This window comes from Theobroma cacao, chromosome 3 (genome assembly GCF_053813885.1).
Source record: "Theobroma cacao isolate CCN51 chromosome 3, ASM5381388v1, whole genome shotgun sequence".
Classification (NCBI taxonomy): Eukaryota; Viridiplantae; Streptophyta; class Magnoliopsida; order Malvales; family Malvaceae; genus Theobroma; species Theobroma cacao.
Genome location: NC_142641.1, coordinates 16,841,128 through 16,861,486, shown reverse-complemented (window position 1 = coordinate 16,861,486; position 20,359 = coordinate 16,841,128). Strand labels below are relative to the sequence as shown.

The 20,359-nt window shown below is 35.7% G+C and overlaps 3 long non-coding RNA genes across 5 annotated transcripts in view; 2 read left to right on the top strand and 1 right to left on the bottom strand.

Annotated features, from left to right (window-relative positions):
* LOC148763634 (uncharacterized) overlaps positions 1-10,495 on the bottom strand; it is a 53,343-nt gene extending 42,848 nt beyond the window's left edge. Inside the window, exons 1-3 of one of the 2 annotated variants that reach the window (XR_016025470.1) lie at positions 10,369-10,495; positions 9,636-9,719; positions 8,476-8,767 (exon numbers count right to left, since the gene is read on the bottom strand). This is a non-coding gene — a long non-coding RNA (uncharacterized LOC148763634). Of the gene's footprint in view, positions 1-8,475; positions 8,768-9,635; positions 9,720-10,368 lie in introns of those variants that run through there. The other variant, XR_016025469.1, reaches the window with a different exon arrangement.
* Positions 295-2,848, top strand: LOC148763635 (uncharacterized). 2 transcript variants are annotated; one of them, XR_016025446.1, is made up of 3 exons: positions 484-949; positions 1,100-1,201; positions 2,671-2,848. It is a non-coding gene; the product is annotated as an uncharacterized LOC148763635 (long non-coding RNA). The 2 variants fall into 2 exon arrangements; XR_016025445.1 differs by having other exon boundaries at positions 295-1,201.
* Positions 6,999-20,359, top strand: part of LOC148763632 (uncharacterized) — an 86,942-nt gene continuing 73,581 nt past the window's right edge. The window contains exon 1 of the long non-coding RNA XR_016025471.1: positions 6,999-7,047. This is a non-coding gene — a long non-coding RNA (uncharacterized LOC148763632). The remainder of the gene's footprint in view (positions 7,048-20,359) is intronic.

Genomic DNA, 20,359 nt, shown 5'->3' with positions numbered 1-20,359 from the left:
AGAAAGGAGAAGTCGGCTATGAAGAGGAAAGAAAGGACCAAAAGGTTGAACAAAAGAATAAAGAAAAGGAGAGGAAGTCGGTTGAGAGAGGAAGAAAGAAATGAAGAGAAAAAGGGAGAGAAAAATCGTGGGAGAGGAAGAGAAAAAGGAATGAAAATTCTGCTCTTTTTTTGGCATAGTTTTGTTACAATTTGAGGGAGGAAAAGAAAGCTTTTTGCTGCAATTTTTGGAGGAAGAAAAAGCTGAAATTTTTGAGGTAAGAAAGCTGATTTTTTTTTAGTTAATTGTTGGAATTTTTGAGGTTTTTATGGCTGATTTTGGTGCTGAAAATTCAAGGTTGTTGCTGCTGAAATTGTATGAATTTGCAGCTGGAAATTTTAGAGGTTTTGCTGCCATTAAAGGGCAGCAAAGTGCTGCCAATTTGTGCAAAAAAATTGGAGCTATTTGCTACCAATTTGTGTAGAAAAATTGTGTAGAAAAATTGGAGTTGTTTGTACAGAAAAATTGGAGCTGTTTGTGCAGAAAAAATTGGAGTTGTTTGCTGCAAAAAAATTGGAGCTGTTTACTGCCAATTTGTGCAGAAAAATTGGACAACAATGTGCTGCCAATTTATTAGAGAAAAAGCAGCTTGGTGCTGCCAAATTTTTGAGGAAAAGAGAGCTGAAAGTGCTGCCACCGGAGGAGGAAGAAAACGACCCAAGGAGGAGAGGAAGCCACGGTGGTGAAGAGAGGAAGACATGGTGGTGAAGGGAGTGCCGGTGAAAGAGAGAAAAAAAGAAAGAAAAAAAAAAGAAAAGAAATAGAAAATAAAAATGGGCATGACCCAAATAGAAAATAAATGGGCATGACCCAATAAAAAATAAGTGGGCATGGCCCAATAGAAAATAAAAAAATAAATAGGTTTGGCCCAAATAGGAAAAATGGAGAAGCCCATAGAGAAGGCCCAATGGTAAGTTAATTTTATATTTTAAGATTTATGGGTAGTTTAATATTGTGCATATTTTGGATGAAAAATATGCAAGTTGCTTAAGGAATTTTTAATTAAGTTGTTACCCATATAAATGTGTGATTAAGTATACTAAGTTTAAATTGTTGCTAGGAAAGTTGTCGTGGAGGCGTGCCGAACAAAGTATGTGACCGACAAATAAGAATAATTATACGCGTACGAATCAATAGTGAAGTAATATCCCACTATTATGAGGTGAGTAAGAGGTGTCAATTTTAAAGAATTTTGTATATATATACATGTACGTATATTTTACGTGAAGTGCAAAATTTATGGAAAGCATGCGTTGATAGAATTTTAAGGAATTGTGGGTGTAAGTTATTTTTAGAAATCATTTGAAATATATATATATATATATATATATATATATATATTAGACGTAAATGTTTTAAATCGGGAAACAAGCTTTTCGAAAAGATTTATATCAAAGGAAATTGTGCTTTATTGTTTGTGTGGTGTGCATTCATGAAATTTATTACATATTCACCATGCTATTTTGATACAAATTATCATGCAAATATTTACAATGAGCATTTTACGAAAAGAGAGTTTTAACGTGATGTGGGGACCGATATTTTGAGAAAGATTTAAAATATCCCCTTGAAGATCAAATTTGAATTCTTTTAAAAGGTGATTTCATTTTAACCAAGAAATTCAAGAGTAATTGGAGATTGCTACTTGTTGTGTTATAAATTGTATTTTGAATCGAATGGCTTGTGATAATATTTGCATGAATGGTTGAATTGGTATTTGTGTTGAAATATATGAACTGTGTATTTAGCCTTAAGAGGCTGGATTGTGAAATAATTGTCATGTCATGCTATTGCAAATTTTATTGTATGGTGGGTTTAGCTTGTTGCAGTGGGCGGATTCTGTGGACCAGCCTATTAGAAGGGCACGGAATCCAGTTATATATGTACCTCGATCGGAGAGGCGCGTAGGGTATCTCCTGAGGTATGGTTAGAGTTCACATCACGTCGAACCACCTCGTGATGATGAACTCCGCTAACGCCAAGGAATGGCTATGTTTTCAAAATAAAAATATGATTTATGCGTACATTACTTTTTAACAGCCTTGGCAGATTCGGTTGGGATAGCCCCAGGCCAAGGCATCCCTGACAACCGAGTATGAGAATGATTTTGGCACAAGCCAAGTTTTTAAGAAAGTCATAAGCCATGTTGTTTATTTTTTACAAAAATATAATGGTTTTATATGAGTTGAAATAAGTTTTAATATTATGAATTATACTTCTTTGCATGGTGAAAATAGAATTGAACGGTTTTTCTCAGCTTCCCTATTTGTTTATCTATGAAATGAATCAGTAATTTCTCGCATATGGAGCGAGTTATGATTTGTGCATGATTTTAAATATTATTTGGTTTCGCGGGAGCTTGCTAAACTTTATTGATTTGATTCGAAAATGATTATTAATATATTTTGATGCGAAAAATTTTATTGTCTCGATTATTTATACTATATAAGAAATTCTCGATTTTTATATAAGGCACAAACTCTCATTTAAAACGAATTACTTTTATAATCTTGCATTTTTGTATTCAACTTATCTGCCATTTGCTTGTTTCCCATCTACGCCCTACTCGCTGAGTCGATGATTATCACTGAGTCGATGAGACTCACACCCTTTTTATTTCCCTTTTTGCAGATAGGGATCAGCCTAGCATGTAGTCAGTGACGCATTCGGTCCACTGTGAATAGGTAAAGGCATCTCCTAGCATTTTATTCCGAGTCGCTCCGCTGTTAAAGGTCAAGTCGTAGCATTTTATTTATTAAGTTGTAAACAAATTCTAAATTTTTATATAAGCATTAATTTGGAGATTATAGATTTTAATACATATACTTACGAATAAAAAGAAAAAAGTTTGTATTGATTTTTATATTTATGGTTCAAGTTAGTATATGAAAGTATCAAAATTATATGGTGATTGAATGTAGTGGATTAACGAGCAAAATCTAGACAGGCTTGTTCGAGACTTGGCAGGTCTTTTTCGGAAGTCTTGGACGTCGGCAGCGACCGGGGAGTGGTCATTGCATAAATGGTTACCTGAAAATTTGAAATTTGTAAAATTCAAATGTTGAAAATTCCTAATCTCGAATGCCTCATATGATTAACAATTTGAATGATACATGTCTTTAAATTTTATTCATATTGATGAATATATGTGGATGATTATGGACTTAGGCCCAATATGATTATGTTATGGTTGAATGTATGTTCTTGAAAATTTTGAAATGGGGACTGCGTGTCCTGCCTTATCTCTTTATCTCAGTTTCTAAAATTCTTTCCTTATCTTACTCCCCTCAAATGTAACTACAACGACCTCTCCCCTGTCGCTGCTGGCGTCCAAGACTTTTGGAAAAGACCTACCAAGTCTTGAACAAGCCTGTCTAAAATTTGCTTGTTAATCCACTACATTTAATCACCATGTAATATTGATACTTTCATATACTAAATTGAACCATAAATATAAAATTCAATACAAACTTTTTTCCTTTTATTCGTAAGTATATGCATTAAAATCAATTATCTCCAAATTAATGCTTATATAAAAATTTAGAATTCATTTACAACTTAATAAATAAAATGCTACGACTTGACCTCTAACAGCGGAGCGACTCGGGATAAAATGCTAGGAGATGCCTTTACCTATTCATAGTAGTCCGAATGCGTCACTGACTACACGCTAGGCTGATCCCTATCTGCAAAAGAAGAAATAAAGGGGTGTGAGTCACATAGACTCAGTTATAATCATCGACTCAGCAAGTAGGGCATAGATGGGAAACAAGTAAATGGCAGATCAATTGAATATAAAAATGCAGGATTATAAAAGCAATTCGTTTCAAATGGGGATTTGTGCCTTATGTAAAAATCGAGAATTTCTTATAAAGTATAAATAATCGAGATAATAAAATTTTTCGCATCAAAATATATTAATAATCATTTTCGAATCAAATCAATAAAATTTAGCAAGCTCCAGCGAAACCATATAATATTTAAAATCATGCACAAATCATAACTCGCCCCATATGCGAGAAATTACAGATTCATTTCATGGATAAACAAATAAGGGAGCTGCGAAAAACCGTTTAATTCTATTTTCACCATGCAAAGAAATATAATTCATAATATTAAAACTTATTTCAACTCATATAAAACCATTACTTTTTTGCCAAAATAAATAACATGGCCTATGACTTTCTTAAAACTTTGGCTTGTGCCAAAATCATTCTCATACTCGGTTGTCAGGGATACCTTGACCTGGGGCTATCCCAACCCAATCTGCCAAGGCTGTTAAAAAGTTATGTAAGCATAAATCATGTTTTTATTTTGAAAACATAGTCGTTCCTTAACGTTGGCTGAGTTCCCCCTCACGTGGTGGTTTGGCGTGAAGTGAACCCTAAGCTTTACCCCAGGAGATACCCACGCACCTCTTCGTTCGAGGTAAGAATATAATGGGGTTTACCGTGCCCCTCTAAAAGGTTGGTCCACAGAAACCCCCTATTGCAGTGATTAATTAATATATAATCCACCAATTCAATAAAATTTACAATAGCATGACATGGCAATTATTTTATTCACAACCTTTCAAGGCAAACAAATAATCCGTATTTCGATACAATTGCCAACTAGCCAATCATGCCCGATTTATCATAAGCCAATCAATTGAAAATACAGTTTATAGCACAACAAGTAGCAGTCTCCAATTACTCTTAAATTTCTTGGTTAAAATGAAATCACCTGTAAAACCTGACCCTATAAACACATGTCATGACATACATGCACTGAGTAGCATGTTATTATGCTAGAAAAAGCACCTAAGAATAGACGAAACTCGGCATTGTACCTAATGGTACACTTGAGTTGATTTAACCTCGAACTAGTTCAAATAGGAATTTTAGGATGAAATTTAATATTTGATAGTCAAGGAATGACTAAAAAAATGATTGTTCGGAGTTCGAAGGTTCATTTGGGGTAAAATTGGAAATTTAGATGTTTAGGGGCAAAATCGTCATTCTGCCACCTAAGATAATAATTTGATCATGGAGTGAAATTTTTGATCAAGATTAACTATTTGGAGTATAATTTAATGATAGGAAGTGAAAAAGTTTAATTCTGGTGATTTCTTGAGTGTAAGGGCAAAATCATAATTTTACCACCCGCGAACAAAATTTGAGATTTTGAGAGAATTTAGATCAAATTTGACAAATTGGAGAATGGTATGAGTATAAGGGATGAAAAATATGTCTATGGGCAATTTTTCAGTTTTTTGGGCAAAAATGTAATTTTTCACTTTTACGAGGGTAAAAGTGTAAATTTCAAAAATTACTCCACCGAGACTTTGGATAAGTCTGAGAATTTTATCTAAGATATGGATATGTGGGACAAGTGTATGGTGAAAATTTAGAAACAAATGGATAAAATTTTAAAAATGGGCCAATGGGAAAGTGACACGTGGTATTTTTTTAATGAAATAATATTATTTTAATAAAAAGTCAGCCCATTTAAACCCCATTTTAAGTGCTGGCTGGCCATAAGGAAGAACAAGAGAGGAAATAGAGAGGAAAGGAAGAAAAAAAGAAAAACCAAGGAGAAACAAGAAAATTCAAAGGGGAATTCACGGTTTTCGACCATTTACGCTTCTAACGGTAAGATTTTTCGATTTTAGCTTGATTTCTATCTTTCCTATGCCTTTATTTCCATTTAGCATGCTTGAGGAGAGAGATCAAAAAGTGATATCAAGGGCTGGATGAAATTCTAGGGGAGAGAAATTGAAATTTTTAGGTTTTGATTTTTAGTTAAATTGATAGTTTTAGTTAGTTAAATGTGTTTAGAAATTAAATTGGGCAAGAAATCATTAAATTTTCACAATACCCACTCTTGGCTGGATGCTCAATGCTGTACAATGATGATGAATTGATTTTATTCTAAGGGAAATGAAGAGAAAATGATGAAAAACGATTAAACGTGATAGAAAAACAAAGTAAAAAATTAACCGAGTTAATGTCCCATTTTTGGCCGAATTTTCCAAGGAAGGGAGCGAGCTGATTTTGTTGTGTTTAGAAGGTTATTGGCTGATATTTAATGGTTAGAAATGTTGGAGAGAGAATGGGATGATTTAGAGCTAAAATGGAGCGCGTTAGCAATTTATCGGGCAAAGTGCCAAAAATAGGTTAATACCGCGTTTAAGCCGTTTTAGGCTATTGCATTTCATACCATGAATTAGTATAGGATTTAAGTTAATTATATAATGATTTACTGTAAAGCCCGACCTTATAAAATACTATTCATGACTTACATGTGATGATAGCATGATTGCATGCTAGGAGAGTCCCGAAAAATTTACAAAAGTCGGTATTGTACCTAGAGGTACAACAAAGTTTATTTAATCCTCGAACTAGATCAAATAGGAATTTTAAGGTGAGATTAAGAGTTTCACAGTTCATGGATGACTTAAAATGGTAATTTGGAGTTTGAGAATCAATTTGGAGTTAAATCAGAATTTTCACTAACTAGGGGCAAAATGGTCATTTGCCACTTGGGGACAAAATGGGAATTTTAGAAAAGAATTTTTTGGCCCCATTTGACTTATTGGAGTATAATTTGACTTATTGAAGTATGATTTGAGGTTTAGAAGTGAAAAATTTTAATTTCGTTATAATTTGGAGTATAGGGGTAAAATGGTAATTTTGCCACCTCAGGGGCAAAATTGTAATTTTCCACCACCAGGATATTTTTTCCAGCACATGGTCTTCCTTTGTCTTCATCTTTGACCCTTGACTAAACATGTGGTGGAGATAAAATGTTTAAATTTTTAAAATTTTAAAAACGGGCCAATGACATGATGCCATGTGTCATGCCTTTATTAATTTATTATTTTCCTTTTTAAAAGGCACAAAATAAGCCCATCTTCCACCCCATGGCCGGCCAAACCAGCAAGAAGAGAGAGAAAATAAAAACAAAACCCTAGAGAGAGAAAATCAAAGAAAAAGTGTGAATTTTCAAGGAAATTAAGTGAAAAAGGTGAGATTTTTTCTATTAAGCTTGAGTTTTCTTATTCCCAAGCATTTCTCTTTATTTTTCATGATTAAATTACATGTTTTCATGATGAATTCAATTCTGGAAAAATGGGTTAGGAGAGAGAAAGTTGTTGGATTTATTTGATTTTAATTTATGTTAGTGTTTTTAGTTAGTTTAGCATATTTAGAAACAAAACAACAAGAAAAGAACTTATTTTCTCCCCCAACCATTAATGGTTGAATTTACCATGTAGTGAGTGAGGATGAGTTTGATTTTATTCTAGGAGAATTGGTTAAGGAATAATGAATTATGAGCCTAGAAAAATAATGGGAATTTTTGGAGCAAAAATACGAATTTTTACCCACTAGGGGTTTTTTCGTAATTTGCTGTTGGGACTGATAATTTGCACCACACTGAGGGACATTAAGTTAATTTGGGTGCAATTGAGGTATAGAAACTGAAAAGAATTAAATTAGAGTTTAAACGGACCCGTTAGGAATTTAATCGGGTGATAAAACGAATTAGGCCAATACCGGGTTTAGATAGTTACCAGTGCATTTTTGCATTCCATATCATGCATTGGGAGTCTAAATTAGTTTAATTTTGATTTAGTACCAACTTTGTGAAACTCTCGATTTTGTACTGTGTCAAGGTGGTGAGTCCTCCGATAAAGGCAAGGAAATTGCATCCGAGGACCAGTAGACAGAGTGCTTCGAAAGTCTTCATTCTAGACATTGTGAATAAACTTACTGTCATTTTAATTATCTAGGGTGGTTTTTAGATGATTTCATGAATTCTATGAAAAAAAGAAATTTAAAAAGGTAAATTTTCATATTTTATGAATAAATGTGTTTCAATGAAATTAATTTATAAATTGTTTTGAAATTAATAGTGATTTTGAAAAATAGAGTACACGGAGACTGTTAATTGTGGCAATTTGATTGTTTAAATTAACTGGCTTATGATAAATCGAGCATGATTGGCTAGTTGGCAATTGTATTGAAATGCAAATTGTTTGGTTACCTTGAAAAACTGCAAATTACAAAATTTCCATATCATGTTATTGAGTTTTATTATATGGTGGATTATATATTAATTAATCACTACTGTCACGACCCGAAACTCCCCATCGAGCCCGTGACAACCGCCACGAGGCCTCGACAGACATTCTTCAACCCGAATGCCTATCGAAACCCCGTAAGGCTTAGCATCAACTTTCGCATCTCCCCGGTGAGCAACAATTATAAAATCTCGCATTTAAAAAAATCATAAGTCATTTTCAAATAAGAACAATAAAATATTATTTTCTGGCTCATAGGGGCATTTTCGTAATTTTTCATCAAAAATCTCAAAACTTGCTAAAAATGTAATAGGTAAGCAGAAATTATATATTTAATGATTTAAAAACAAAATAAGTATCTAAAACGTTCATTTGAAAGCAAATTGTTAACAACTAGTACTATTCAAAAATAATTAATAAAATATTCTATTTTCTCATAAAATAAATTTTTATAGAAATATTCGTAAATAATTTTTCGCACATGAAAGTAAAGTAAAAATTGTATGAATAGAAATACAGATAACCAAAATATAAGTTTTGATCTGCAATGACACGTGGGCTCCAATTGACCAAGAGGATGTAAGATTATGAACTCTTACTTTCTATAATGCAGTTCCGAACTTAGTTCTCGTCCTACTCGACTATCTACAAACTGTCCTGAGCCTGAAAAATATATAGGAAGAAGGGGTGAGATTTTACAATCCCAGTGAGTAAACAAATACCATCTAAAGTATCTAAAACCGAGTAAATGGAGACAATTAAAATAAGTCATCATACTGTAATTTCATTACCTTTCAGTTCATTTCAACCAAATAAAATCAATCCATATAAATCGAGTAATCAACTTGGCTTATGAATTTCTTAAAACTTTGGCTCGTGCCAAAACTCATACTCGGTGATACCTTGCGCAGGGCATCTAACCGAGTCCGCCAAGGCTATTAAAATTTTGTATACACTTAAAATATATTTTAGTTTGAGAAAAATACAGCCGTTCCTTAGTGTTGGCTGAGTTCCCCTTCACGTGGTGGTTTAGCGTGAAGTGAACCCTAAGCTTTACCCCAGGAGATACCCTACGCGCCTCTCCGTTCGAGGTAAAATAATAATGGAGTTTACCGTGCCCCTCTAATAGGCTGGTCCACGGAACCCCCTCTGCAGTAAATAATTAATATATAATCCACCAATCAATAAAATTCATTCTAGCATGACATGGCAATTTATCGCAACCTAGCCTCTCAAGGCTGAATACACAGTATAAATAATTTTAACACCAAAATCAATTTAGCCATTCATGCTCATTTATTGTCATAAGCCATTCAATTCAAAACCATAAATTTGCAACACAAACTAGTAGTCTCCAATTACTCAATTTTCAAAACCAATATTCGATTTTCTAGAAAATTTATAAAATCATTTTATAAAATTTCAATTTCTCTTAAAACATAGCAATTTACCATTTAAACCCATTTTCCATAAAATCACACAGTTGTATAAAACTACTCTAGATAATTAAGACGATAATAAGTTTACTCACAATGTCTAGAATGCAGACTTTCGAAGCACTCTGTCTACTGGTCCTCGGATGCAATTTTCTTGCCTTTATTGGAGGACTCACCACCTTGACACAGTACAAAATCGAGAATTTCACTAAGTTGGTACTAAATCAAAATTAAACTAATTTAGACTACCAATGCATGATATGGAATGCAAAAATGCACTGGTAACTATCTAAACTCGGTATTGGCCTAATTCGTCTTATCACCCGATTAAATTCCTAACGGGTTCGTTTAAACTCCAATTTAATTCTTTTCAGTTTCTATGCCTCAATTGCACCCAAATTAACTTAATGTCCCTCAGTGTGATGCAAATTATCAGTCCCAACAGCAAATTACGAAAATACCCCTAGTGGGTAAAATTTCGTATTTTTGCTCCGAAAATTCTCATTATTTTTCTAGGCTGATAATTCATTATTCCTTAACCAATTCTCCTAGAATAAAATCAAACTCATCCTCACTCACTACATGGTAAATTCAGCCATTAATGGTTGGAGGAGAAAATAAATTATTTTCTTGTTGTTTTGTTTCTAAATATGCTAAACTAACTAAAAACACTAACATAAATTAAAATCAAATAAATCCAACAACTTTCTCTCTCCTAACCCATTTTTTCAGAATTGAATTCATCATGAAAACATGTAATTTAATCATGGAAAATAAAGAGAAATGCTTGGGAATAAGAAAACTCAAGCTTAATAGAAAAAATCTCACCTTTTTCACTTAATTTCCTTGAAAATTCACACTTTTTCTTTGATTTTCTCTCTCTAGGGTTTTGTTTTCTCCTTTCTCTCTCTTGTTTCTTGCTTGGCCGAATGTTGAAGAAGAAGAATGGGTGGGCTGATTTTTTTTATGCCTTTTTATTGTTTAATGAAATAATATTATTTTATTCATATTTTAAATATTTTATTAATTCATTTTTTTTTCTAGCCATCCACTTGTCCTATTTTTTTCACCATGCATTCCCTTTGACTTATCCAAGTCTTGAGTGAAATTTCCAGATTTTTCCAAAGTTTTGGTGGAGTAAATTTTTCAAAATTACACTTTTGCCCTCGAACTTTTCAAAAATTACATTTTTACCCAAAAAATTGAAAATTTTCCATAATGCATAATTTTCACTCCTCATACTCATTTCACACTCCAAATAATTAAATTTGATCTAAATCCTTTCAAAAAATTAAATTTTCGATTCCGAATGGTAAAATTACCATTTTACCCTTTTACTCCAAATTATACCGAAATTAAAATTTTTCACTTCTAAACCTCAAATCTTACTCCAATAAGTCAAATGGGGTCAAAAATCTTTTCTAAAAATTTCCATTTTGTCCCCAGGTGGCAAATGACCATTTTGCCCCTAGATAGCGAAAATTCCAATTTGACTCCAAATTGATCCTCGAACTCCGAATCACCATATTAACCCATTCTGGGACTTTAAAATTCTTAATTTCATTGTAAATTCTCTATTTGATCTAGTTCGAGGCTTAAATCAACTTTATTGTACCTCTAGGTACAATACCGACTTTTGTAAATTTTTCAAGACTCTCTTAGAATGTAAACATGCTATCCACCACATGTATGTCATCACAAATATTTCTGTAGAGTCGGGCTTGTCATCTTATCCCCCACTTGGATCAACCATATGATCCTCCTTCTTGATTGACTTCGACATCCGGCTAAATATTAATATTTTAATATTATTTTATTAATAAAATATTATTTTATTCTAAAAATTTTATCTTGTCTCCTTGGTACCAAAAATACCTTATTATGCCTCACTTGACTTCCAAATCGCCTTTTATCTCACAAATTCTCCTCCGATAAAATTATTATTATTTTATTATTATTTTCTCACTTGCGAAACATTTTATCCTAAACTACTCCTTTCGTCTTTTATCACTTCTAAACATTTTAATTGACCTCAATTTGCATTCGATCAACTTTATTTATCACCATATCAAAGTATGGGGTATTTCAACTACAGTAGGGGGTTTCTGTGGACCAGCCTTTTAGAGGGGCAAGGTAAACCCCATTATATTCTTACCTCGAACGGAGAGGCGCGTAGGGTATCTCTTGGGGTAAAGTTTAGGGTTCACTTCACGTTAAGCCACCACGTGAGGGGGAACTCAACCAACGCCAAGGAACGACTATGTTTTCAAAACAAAAACATGATTTATGTGAAATGTGAATTTTAATAGCCTTGGTGGTCTCGGTAGGATGCCTCGGCCAAGATGTCCCCGAGAATGGATTTATGGCACAAGCCTAGATTTTTATGAGATTCATAAGCCTTTTTACGTATTTTGAACGAGATGTGTTCTAATTGTATAACCCAGTTTATGATGATTTACTTTATTGTCTCCATGTACTCAACTCTAGATGTTTATGATGATGTCTGTTTACTCATTGGGATTTTATAATCTCACCACCCTCATTTCCACCCATTTCAGGTTCAGTATAGACTGTAGATAGCTGATCTCATCGAGGACTACAGTGGGATCTGCATTTTCCAAACCGTAGGTTCACAGTTCTCTTTACTTTTGTTTATTTGGGGGCACTCTTGTTATTGTAAATTAAATTAAATATTTTGGCTTACTGTATTTAAGTATGTATAAATTTATTTAGCTTTTACGCTATAAAAATTTTTCACGTATAACTCTATAAATATTGTTTTATAAGAAAATAGAATATTTTACTTACTATTTCTTTTATTTTCTTATTATATTCAAACCATAATTTCGTTTTAAATGAAGATTTTAGACTTTTAAACTTATTTTGAATATGAATTGTGTGTTTTGTACTTGTATATTACGTTTTAGCCAGTTTCAAAATTTTTGAGAAAAATGACCAAATTAGCCCTGTGAGACGAAAAATTAATATTTTATTTGTTTAAAGTTGGAAACAGCTTAAAATCTTTTAGAACACGATATTTGACAATGGTTGCTCACAAGGGAACAGAGAAACTGATAGTGAAGCCTTGCGGGGTTTCGGGTTGACATTCCGGGCAATAAGTGTCTACCGGGACACCGCGGCGGTTGTCACGGGCTCGAGGGGAGTACCGGGTCGTGACAATTCGATTGGTATCAGAGGTTTTGGTTTTAAAGATCAAAGTTTTTAGTTTTAAAGTTGTTTTAAAAATTTACAATATCAGTGTGGCCCCGGATTAAGTTAAGTTAGGTTAGGTTGAATAGAATGCATTCATCTGCATATAGAGCCTAAGGTTACCTAAACTTGCTCGTATTTTTTATAGATTACAATGCCTCCTCGACGCGGACGCCCACCTCTCACTAGATCAGTTGGGAGGGGAAGAGGTCGTTCCCAACGTCATCAGCCAAATACAGTAGAGGAGGAATCAGCTGCATCTACCCTTCGAACAGCACCTGCTGCTGAGCAAGCCAATAGTCCTCCACATCCTCCATCTCCTCAGCCACCTACGGGTATTCCCGCCATGCCTACTGAGGCAGCACAAGCATTGGCAGCTTTCTTTGCAGCAATGGCTGGTCAAGTTCCACCTGTAGTGCCTCAAACTACTCCCTTAGTTCCACCACCAGTACAAGATGTATCCATTTCCAAGAAGCTAAAGGAGGCTAGGCAATTGGGTTGTGTATCTTTCACGGGTGAGTTGGATGCCACGGTGGCAAAGGACTGGATTAATCAAGTTTCAGAGACTCTCTCTAATATGGGATTAGATGACGACATGAAGCTGATGGTGGCTACGAGATTATTAGAGAAGAGGGCTCGTACTTGGTGGAATTCGGTGAAGTCCCGTTCCGCTACTCCTCAAACATGGTCTGATTTTCTCAGGAAATTCGATGGTCAGTATTTCACTTATTTCCATCAGAAAGAAAAGAAGAGAGAATTTCTGAGTTTCAAACAGGGAAATCTAACTGTAGAGGAGTACGAGACTCGTTTTAACGAGTTGATGTTATATGTGCCGGATCTGGTGAAATCTGAGTAGGATCAGGCCAGCTATTTCGAGGAAGGGCTCCGTAATGAGATTAGAGAGCGAATGACAGTGACTGGTAGGGAGCCACATAAGGAGGTGGTACAGATGGCTTTACGGGCTGAGAAGCTCGCGACTGAGAATAGGAGGATTCGGACTGAGTTTGCAAAAAGAAGGAATCCTGGTATGTCTTCTAGTCAGCCAGTAAAAAGAGGCAAGGACTCAACGACTTCAAGGAGCACTACTTCTGTTTCCGTGACATCTCCTCGACCTCTATTTCCACAATCACAGCAGAGACTTTCGAGGTTTAGCAGATCTGCTATGACTGGTTATGGGAAGAGTTCCGGAGGTTCTAACAAATGCAGAAATTGTGGGAATTATCATAGTGGGCTATGTAGAGGGCCAACAAGATGTTTCCAATGTGGACAGACGGGTCACATTAGGAGTAATTGCCCACAGTTAGGACGAGCCACTGTAGCTGTATCATCTCCACCAGCTCGCACTGATATGCAGAGGAGAGATTCTTCTGGGTTACCACCGAGACAAGGAGTAGCCATACGGTCCGGTGTGGAGAGTAATACCCCGTCACATCCACCTTTGAGACCACAGACTCGTACCGCGACAAGAGTTTTTGCTGTGACAGAAGATAAGGCACGGGTCCGACCTGGAGCAGTGACAGGTACTATGTCTTTATTTGATAAAGATGTTTATGTTTTGATAGATTCTGGCTCAGATAGATCTTATGTGAGTATGACATTTGCATCAATTGCTGATAGAAACCTGTCACCATTAGAGGGAGAAATTATAGTGCATACCCCTTTAGGAGAACAGTTGATTAGAAATACTTGTTATAGAGACTGTGGGGTAAGGGTAGGTGAGGAAGAATTTAGGGGTGACTTAATTCCTCTAGAGATATTGGATTTTGATTTAATATTGGGTATGGACTGGTTAACTGCACATCGGGTGAACGTGGATTGTTTTCGAAAGGAAGTTGTTCTTCGAAATTTGGAGGGAGCAGAGATTGTGTTTGTAGGGAAACGCCGAGTATTACCGTCCTGTGTAATCTCGGCCATCAAAGCTTCAAAATTAGTGCAGAAAGGGTATCCGACTTATTTGGCATACGTGATTGATACATCAAAGGGGGAACCTAAGTTAGAGGATGTCCCGATAGTAAGTGAGTTTCCTGATGTATTTCCTGATGATTTACCGGGACTGCCTCCTGATCGAGAGCTTGAGTTCCCTATTGATTTACTTCCAGGTACCGCACCTATTTCTATCCCTCCATATAGAATGGCTCCAGTAAAGTTGAAGGAGTTGAAAGTACAATTGCAAGAGTTGGTGGACAAAGGTTTTATACGCCCTAGTATATCTCCATGGGGAACACCGGTTTTATTTGTGAAAAAGAAAGACTGTACACTTCGGTTATGTATCGATTACCGACAGCTTAACAGAATGACCATTAAGAACAAGTATCCATTACCGAGGATTGATGATCTTTTCTATCAATTACAGGGAGCTACAGTGTTTTCCAAGGTTGATCTAAGGTCTGGGTATCATCAGTTGAGGATTAAAGAACAGGATGTACCCAAGATAGCGTTCAGGACTCGGTACGGTCATTATGAGTTCTTGGTCATGCCTTTCGGGTTAACTAACGCACCGGTAGCTTTTATGGATCTCATGAATAGGGTGTTCCACCCTTACCTGGACAAGTTTGTTATTGTGTTCATTGATGACATACTGGTTTACTCGAGAGATAATGATGAGCACGCTGCCCACTTACGTATAGTATTACAAATTTTGAGGGAAAGACAGTTGTATGCAAAGTTTTCGAAGTGTGAGTTTTGGTTACAGGAAGTGGTATTCTTGGGACACGTAGTATCGAGAACTGGAATATATGTTGATCCTAAGAAAGTAGAGGCAATTTTACAATGGGAGCAACCTAAGACAGTGACGGAGATTCGTAGTTTCCTCGGATTAGCCGGTTATTATCGGAGGTTTGTTCAGGGGTTTTCCTTAATAGCAGCTCCTTTGACCCGTCTAACTCGTAAGGGAGTTAAGTTTGTGTGGGATGATGTTTGTGAGAATCGATTTCAGGATCTAAAGAACCGGTTAACCTCCGCTCCCGTTTTAACACTTCCTGTTAATGGTAAGGGATTTGTAGTATATAGTGATGCCTCAAAGTTGGGGTTGGGGTGCGTATTGATGCAGGATGAAAAAGTTATGGCTTTTGCTTCTAGACAGCTAAAGAGGCATGAAGCAAATTACCCTACCCATGATTTAGAGTTAGCAGCAGTGGTGTTTGCTTTAAAAATCTGGAGGCATTACTTGTATGGTGAGCATTGTCGGATATTTACGGATCATAAGAGTTTAAAATATTTGCTCACCCAAAAGGAGCTTAATTTGAGGCAAAGGCGATGGTTGGAGTTGATAAAAGATTATGACTTGGTGATAGACTATCATCCGAGAAAGGCGAACGTTGTAGCTGATGCCTTAAGTCGTAAGTCTTCATCGTCTTTAGCAGCACTTCAGAGTTGTTATTTTCCAGCATTAATAGAGATGAAATCTCTTGGGGTCCAGTTGAGAAATGGTGAGGATGGATCCTTATTGGCAAACTTCATTGTGCGACCTTCGTTACTTAATCAGATCAAGGACATTCAGAGGTTTGATGATGAGTTAAGAAAAGAAATTCAAAAACTGACCGATGGAGGAGTTAGTGAGTTCAGATTTGGAGAGGATAACGTCTTGATGTTTAAAGATCGAGTTTGTGTTCCTGAGGGAAACCAGTTGAGACAGGCGATCATGGAAGAAGCTCATTCATCTGCTTATGCATTACATCCCGGAAGCACCAAGATGTATAGGACTATCAGGGAGAATTATTGGTGGCCGAGTATGAAGCGAGACGTAGCAGAATTCGTAGCAAAGTGTCTCGTATGTCAGCAAGTTAAGGCGGAGCATCAGAGGCCAGCAGGTACACTTCAGTCTTTACCTGTACCCGAGTGGAAATGGGAGCATGTAACTATGGATTTTGTTTTAGGATTGCTGCGGACACAGAGGGGAAAGGATGCGATTTGGGTGATCGTAGATCGGTTGACTAAGTCCGCTCACTTTTTAGCTGTTCATAGTACATACTCTATTGAGAAGCTGGCTCAGCTCTATATAGATGAGATTGTGAGGCTACATGGAGTTCCTGTTTCTATAGTGTCAGACCGAGATCCTCGATTCACTTCTCGATTTTGGCTGAAATTTCAAGAAGCTCTTGGAACCAAATTGAAATTTAGCACTGCTTTTCACCCACAAACGGATGGTCAGTCAGAAAGGACTATCCAGACCTTGGAGGATATGTTACGGGCTTGTGTCATTGACTTTATTGGGAGTTGGGACAGACATTTGCCATTGGTGGAATTTGCTTACAACAATAGCTTTCAGTCTAGCATTGGTATGGCACCGTACGAAGCTTTATATGGAAGAAAATGTCGTACTCCACTCTGTTGGGATGAAGTAGGTGAAAGGAAGTTAGTGAGTGTGGAATTGAACGAGCTAACTAATGACAAGATCAAGGTTATACGAGAGAGGCTAAAGGTAGCCCAGGATAGGCAGAAGAGCTATGTAGATAAACGGAGAAAAGACTTGGAGTTTGAGATCGATGATAAAGTTTTTCTTAAGGTTTCTCCTTGGAAAGGTAATAATTTGAATACTTTGAAGTATTAAATCTTATTGATTATACTATCATGATAAATTATGGTGTTTTATTGGATAATGAAAGGTGTGATTCGATTTGCGAAGAGGGGAAAGCTCAACCCGAGATATATTGGACCATTCCGAATAATTGAAAGGATTGGACCAGTGGCTTATCGGTTAGAATTACCTCCAGAGTTAGATCGGATCCACAACGTTTTCCATGTCTCCATGCTTAAGAAATATGTACCAGATCCCTCTCACGTCCTCGAAGCACCTCCGATCGAGTTGCATGACGATTTGAAGTTCGAGGTACAACCTGTGAGTATCATGGATCGAAAGGATCGAGTACTGAGAAACAAGAGTATTTCAATGGTCAAAGTGTTGTGGAAAAGTGCTCGAATGGAGGAAATGACATGGGAAGTAGAGCATCAGATGAGGAACCAATACCCGCATCTATTTGTCGAATCTGGTAAGTGAAATTTTGAGGTCAAAATTTTATTTTAAGGGGGGTAGAATTGCAAAATCCGACCCTATAAATACATGTCATGACATACATGCATTGAGTAGCATGTTATTACGCTAGAAAAGCACCTAAGAATAGACGAAACTTGATATTGTACCTAACGGTACACTTAAATTGATTTAACCTCGAACTAGTTCAAATAGGAATTCTAGGATGAAATTTAATATTTTATAGTCCAGGAATGACTAAAAATGATTGTTCGGAGTTCGAGGGTTCATTTGGGGTAAAATTAGAAATTTTGATATTCAAGCGCAAAATCGTCATTTTGCCACCTAAGATAATAATTCGATCATGGAGTGAAATTTTTGACCAAGATTAACTATTTGGAGTATAATTTAATGATAGGAAGTGAAAAAGTTTAATTCTGGTGATTTTTGGAGTGTAGGGGCAAAATCGTAATGTTGCCACCCACGGACAAAATTTGAGATTTTGAGAGAATTTAGATAAAATTTGACAAATTGGAGAATGGTATGAGTATAAGGGGTGAAAAATATGTCTATGGGCAATTTTTCAATTTTTGGGGCAAAAATGTAATTTTTGACTTTTATGGGGGCAAAAGTGTAAATTGCAAAAATTACTCCACCGAGACTTTGGATGAGTCTGAGAATTTTATCTAAGCTATGAATATATGAGACAAGTGTATGGTGAAAATTTGGAAACAAATGGATGAAATTTTAAAAATGGGCCAATGGGAAAGTGACAAGTGGCATTTTTTTTAATGAAATAATATTATTTTAATGAAAAGTCAGCCATTTAAACCCAAATTTTGAGTGCTGGCCGGCCATAAGGAAGAACAAGAGAGGAAATAGAGAGGAAAGGAAGAAAAAAAGAAAAACCAAAGAGAAACAAGAAAAATTAAAGAGAAATTCGCGGTTTAAACCGTTTACGCGTCTAACGGTAAGATTTTTCGATTTTAGCTTGATTTCTACCTTTCCTATGCCTTTATTTCCATTTAGCATGCTTGAGGAGAGAGATCAAAAAGTGATATCAAGGGCTGGACGAAATTCTAGGGGAGAGAAATTGAAATTTTTAGGTTTTGATTTTTAGTTAAATTGATAGTTTTAGTTAGTTAAATGTGTTTAGAAATTAAATTGGGCAAGAAATCAGTAAATTTTCACAATTCCCACTCTTGGCTGGATGCTCAATGCTGTACAATGATGATGAATTGATTTTATTCTAAGGGAAATGAAGAGAAAATGATGAAAAACGATTAAATGTGATAGAAAAACAAAGTAGAAAATTAACCGAGTTAATGTCCCATTTTTGGCCGAATTTTTCAAGGAAGGGAGTGAGCTGATTTTGTTGTTTTTAGAAGGTTATTGGCTGATATTTAATGGTTAGAAATGTTGGAGAGAGAATGGGATGATTTAGAGCTAAAATGGAGCGCGTTAGCAATTTATCGGGCAAAGTGCCAAAAATAGGTTAATACCGCGTTTAAGCCGTTTTAGGCTATTGCATTTCATACCATGCATTAGTATAGGATTTAAGTTAATTATATAGTGATTTAGCATCAATGTGATGAATTGTGTAAATTTTTGTAATGTGTCTAGGAGGAGAGCCTTCCGAAAAAGGCAAAGAAGTCGTACCCGACGAGTAGTGATCGGGGCGCTTAGAAAGCTTTTAGTTTGTACAAACAGTGACTAAACTTATTATTATTGTAAATTATCTAGAGTTTATTTTTAAATGCCCTTTATGTATTTTATGAAATGAAAACGGGATTTTTGATGTTTTAGGAATAAATGTGATAAATAAAAATATATTGTATTGATTATGAAATTGAGTAATTGAAGGCTGCAAACTGACTTGAAAAATATATATTTTCCTAGGAATGGCTTATGAGAAATGAGTATATGTGGCTATATTTTGTGAGTGCATTTGGGAAATTTATGTAAGTTGTTTTATTATGCAGGCTGGATAAATAAATAAAAGCCACGTTATACTGTCGAAATTTTATTAAAATTGGTGGGTTAGTCACTGCAATGACGGGTTTTCGTGGACTACCTATTAGAGGGGCACGGTAAACCCAGTTATATAGTTACTCCGGTTGTAGAGGCGAGAAGGGTAACTCCCGGGGTAGTATTAGAGCTCACTTCACGTCGAACCCCCACGTGAATGTGTAACTCGGCCAACGCCAAGGGACGGCTGGTTTTAAAAATAAAAATGTGTTTCACGTGTGAATATTTTATCACCCTTGGCGGACTCGGTTAGATGCCTCGGCCAAGGTATCCCCGAGGATTAGTTTTGGCTTGAGCCTTGTTTTAATAAAAGACATAAGCCTTAACAACTATTTTGGTAAATTACAAATATTTTATGGTTTAAGAAATAAATTGAAAAACATTATGAAATGGGTTGAAATTTGTTGTTTAAACTTGCCTCCATTTTACTCGCCTTTAGATATTTATGATAATGTCTGTTTACTCATTGGGATTGCAAAATCTCACCCAACTCCTTTCCACCCATTTCAGGTTCAGTATAGACTGTAGATAGCTGATCTCATCGAGGACTACCATTGGATCTGCATTTTTCAAATCGTAGGTTCACAGTCCTCTTTACTTTTGTTTATTCGG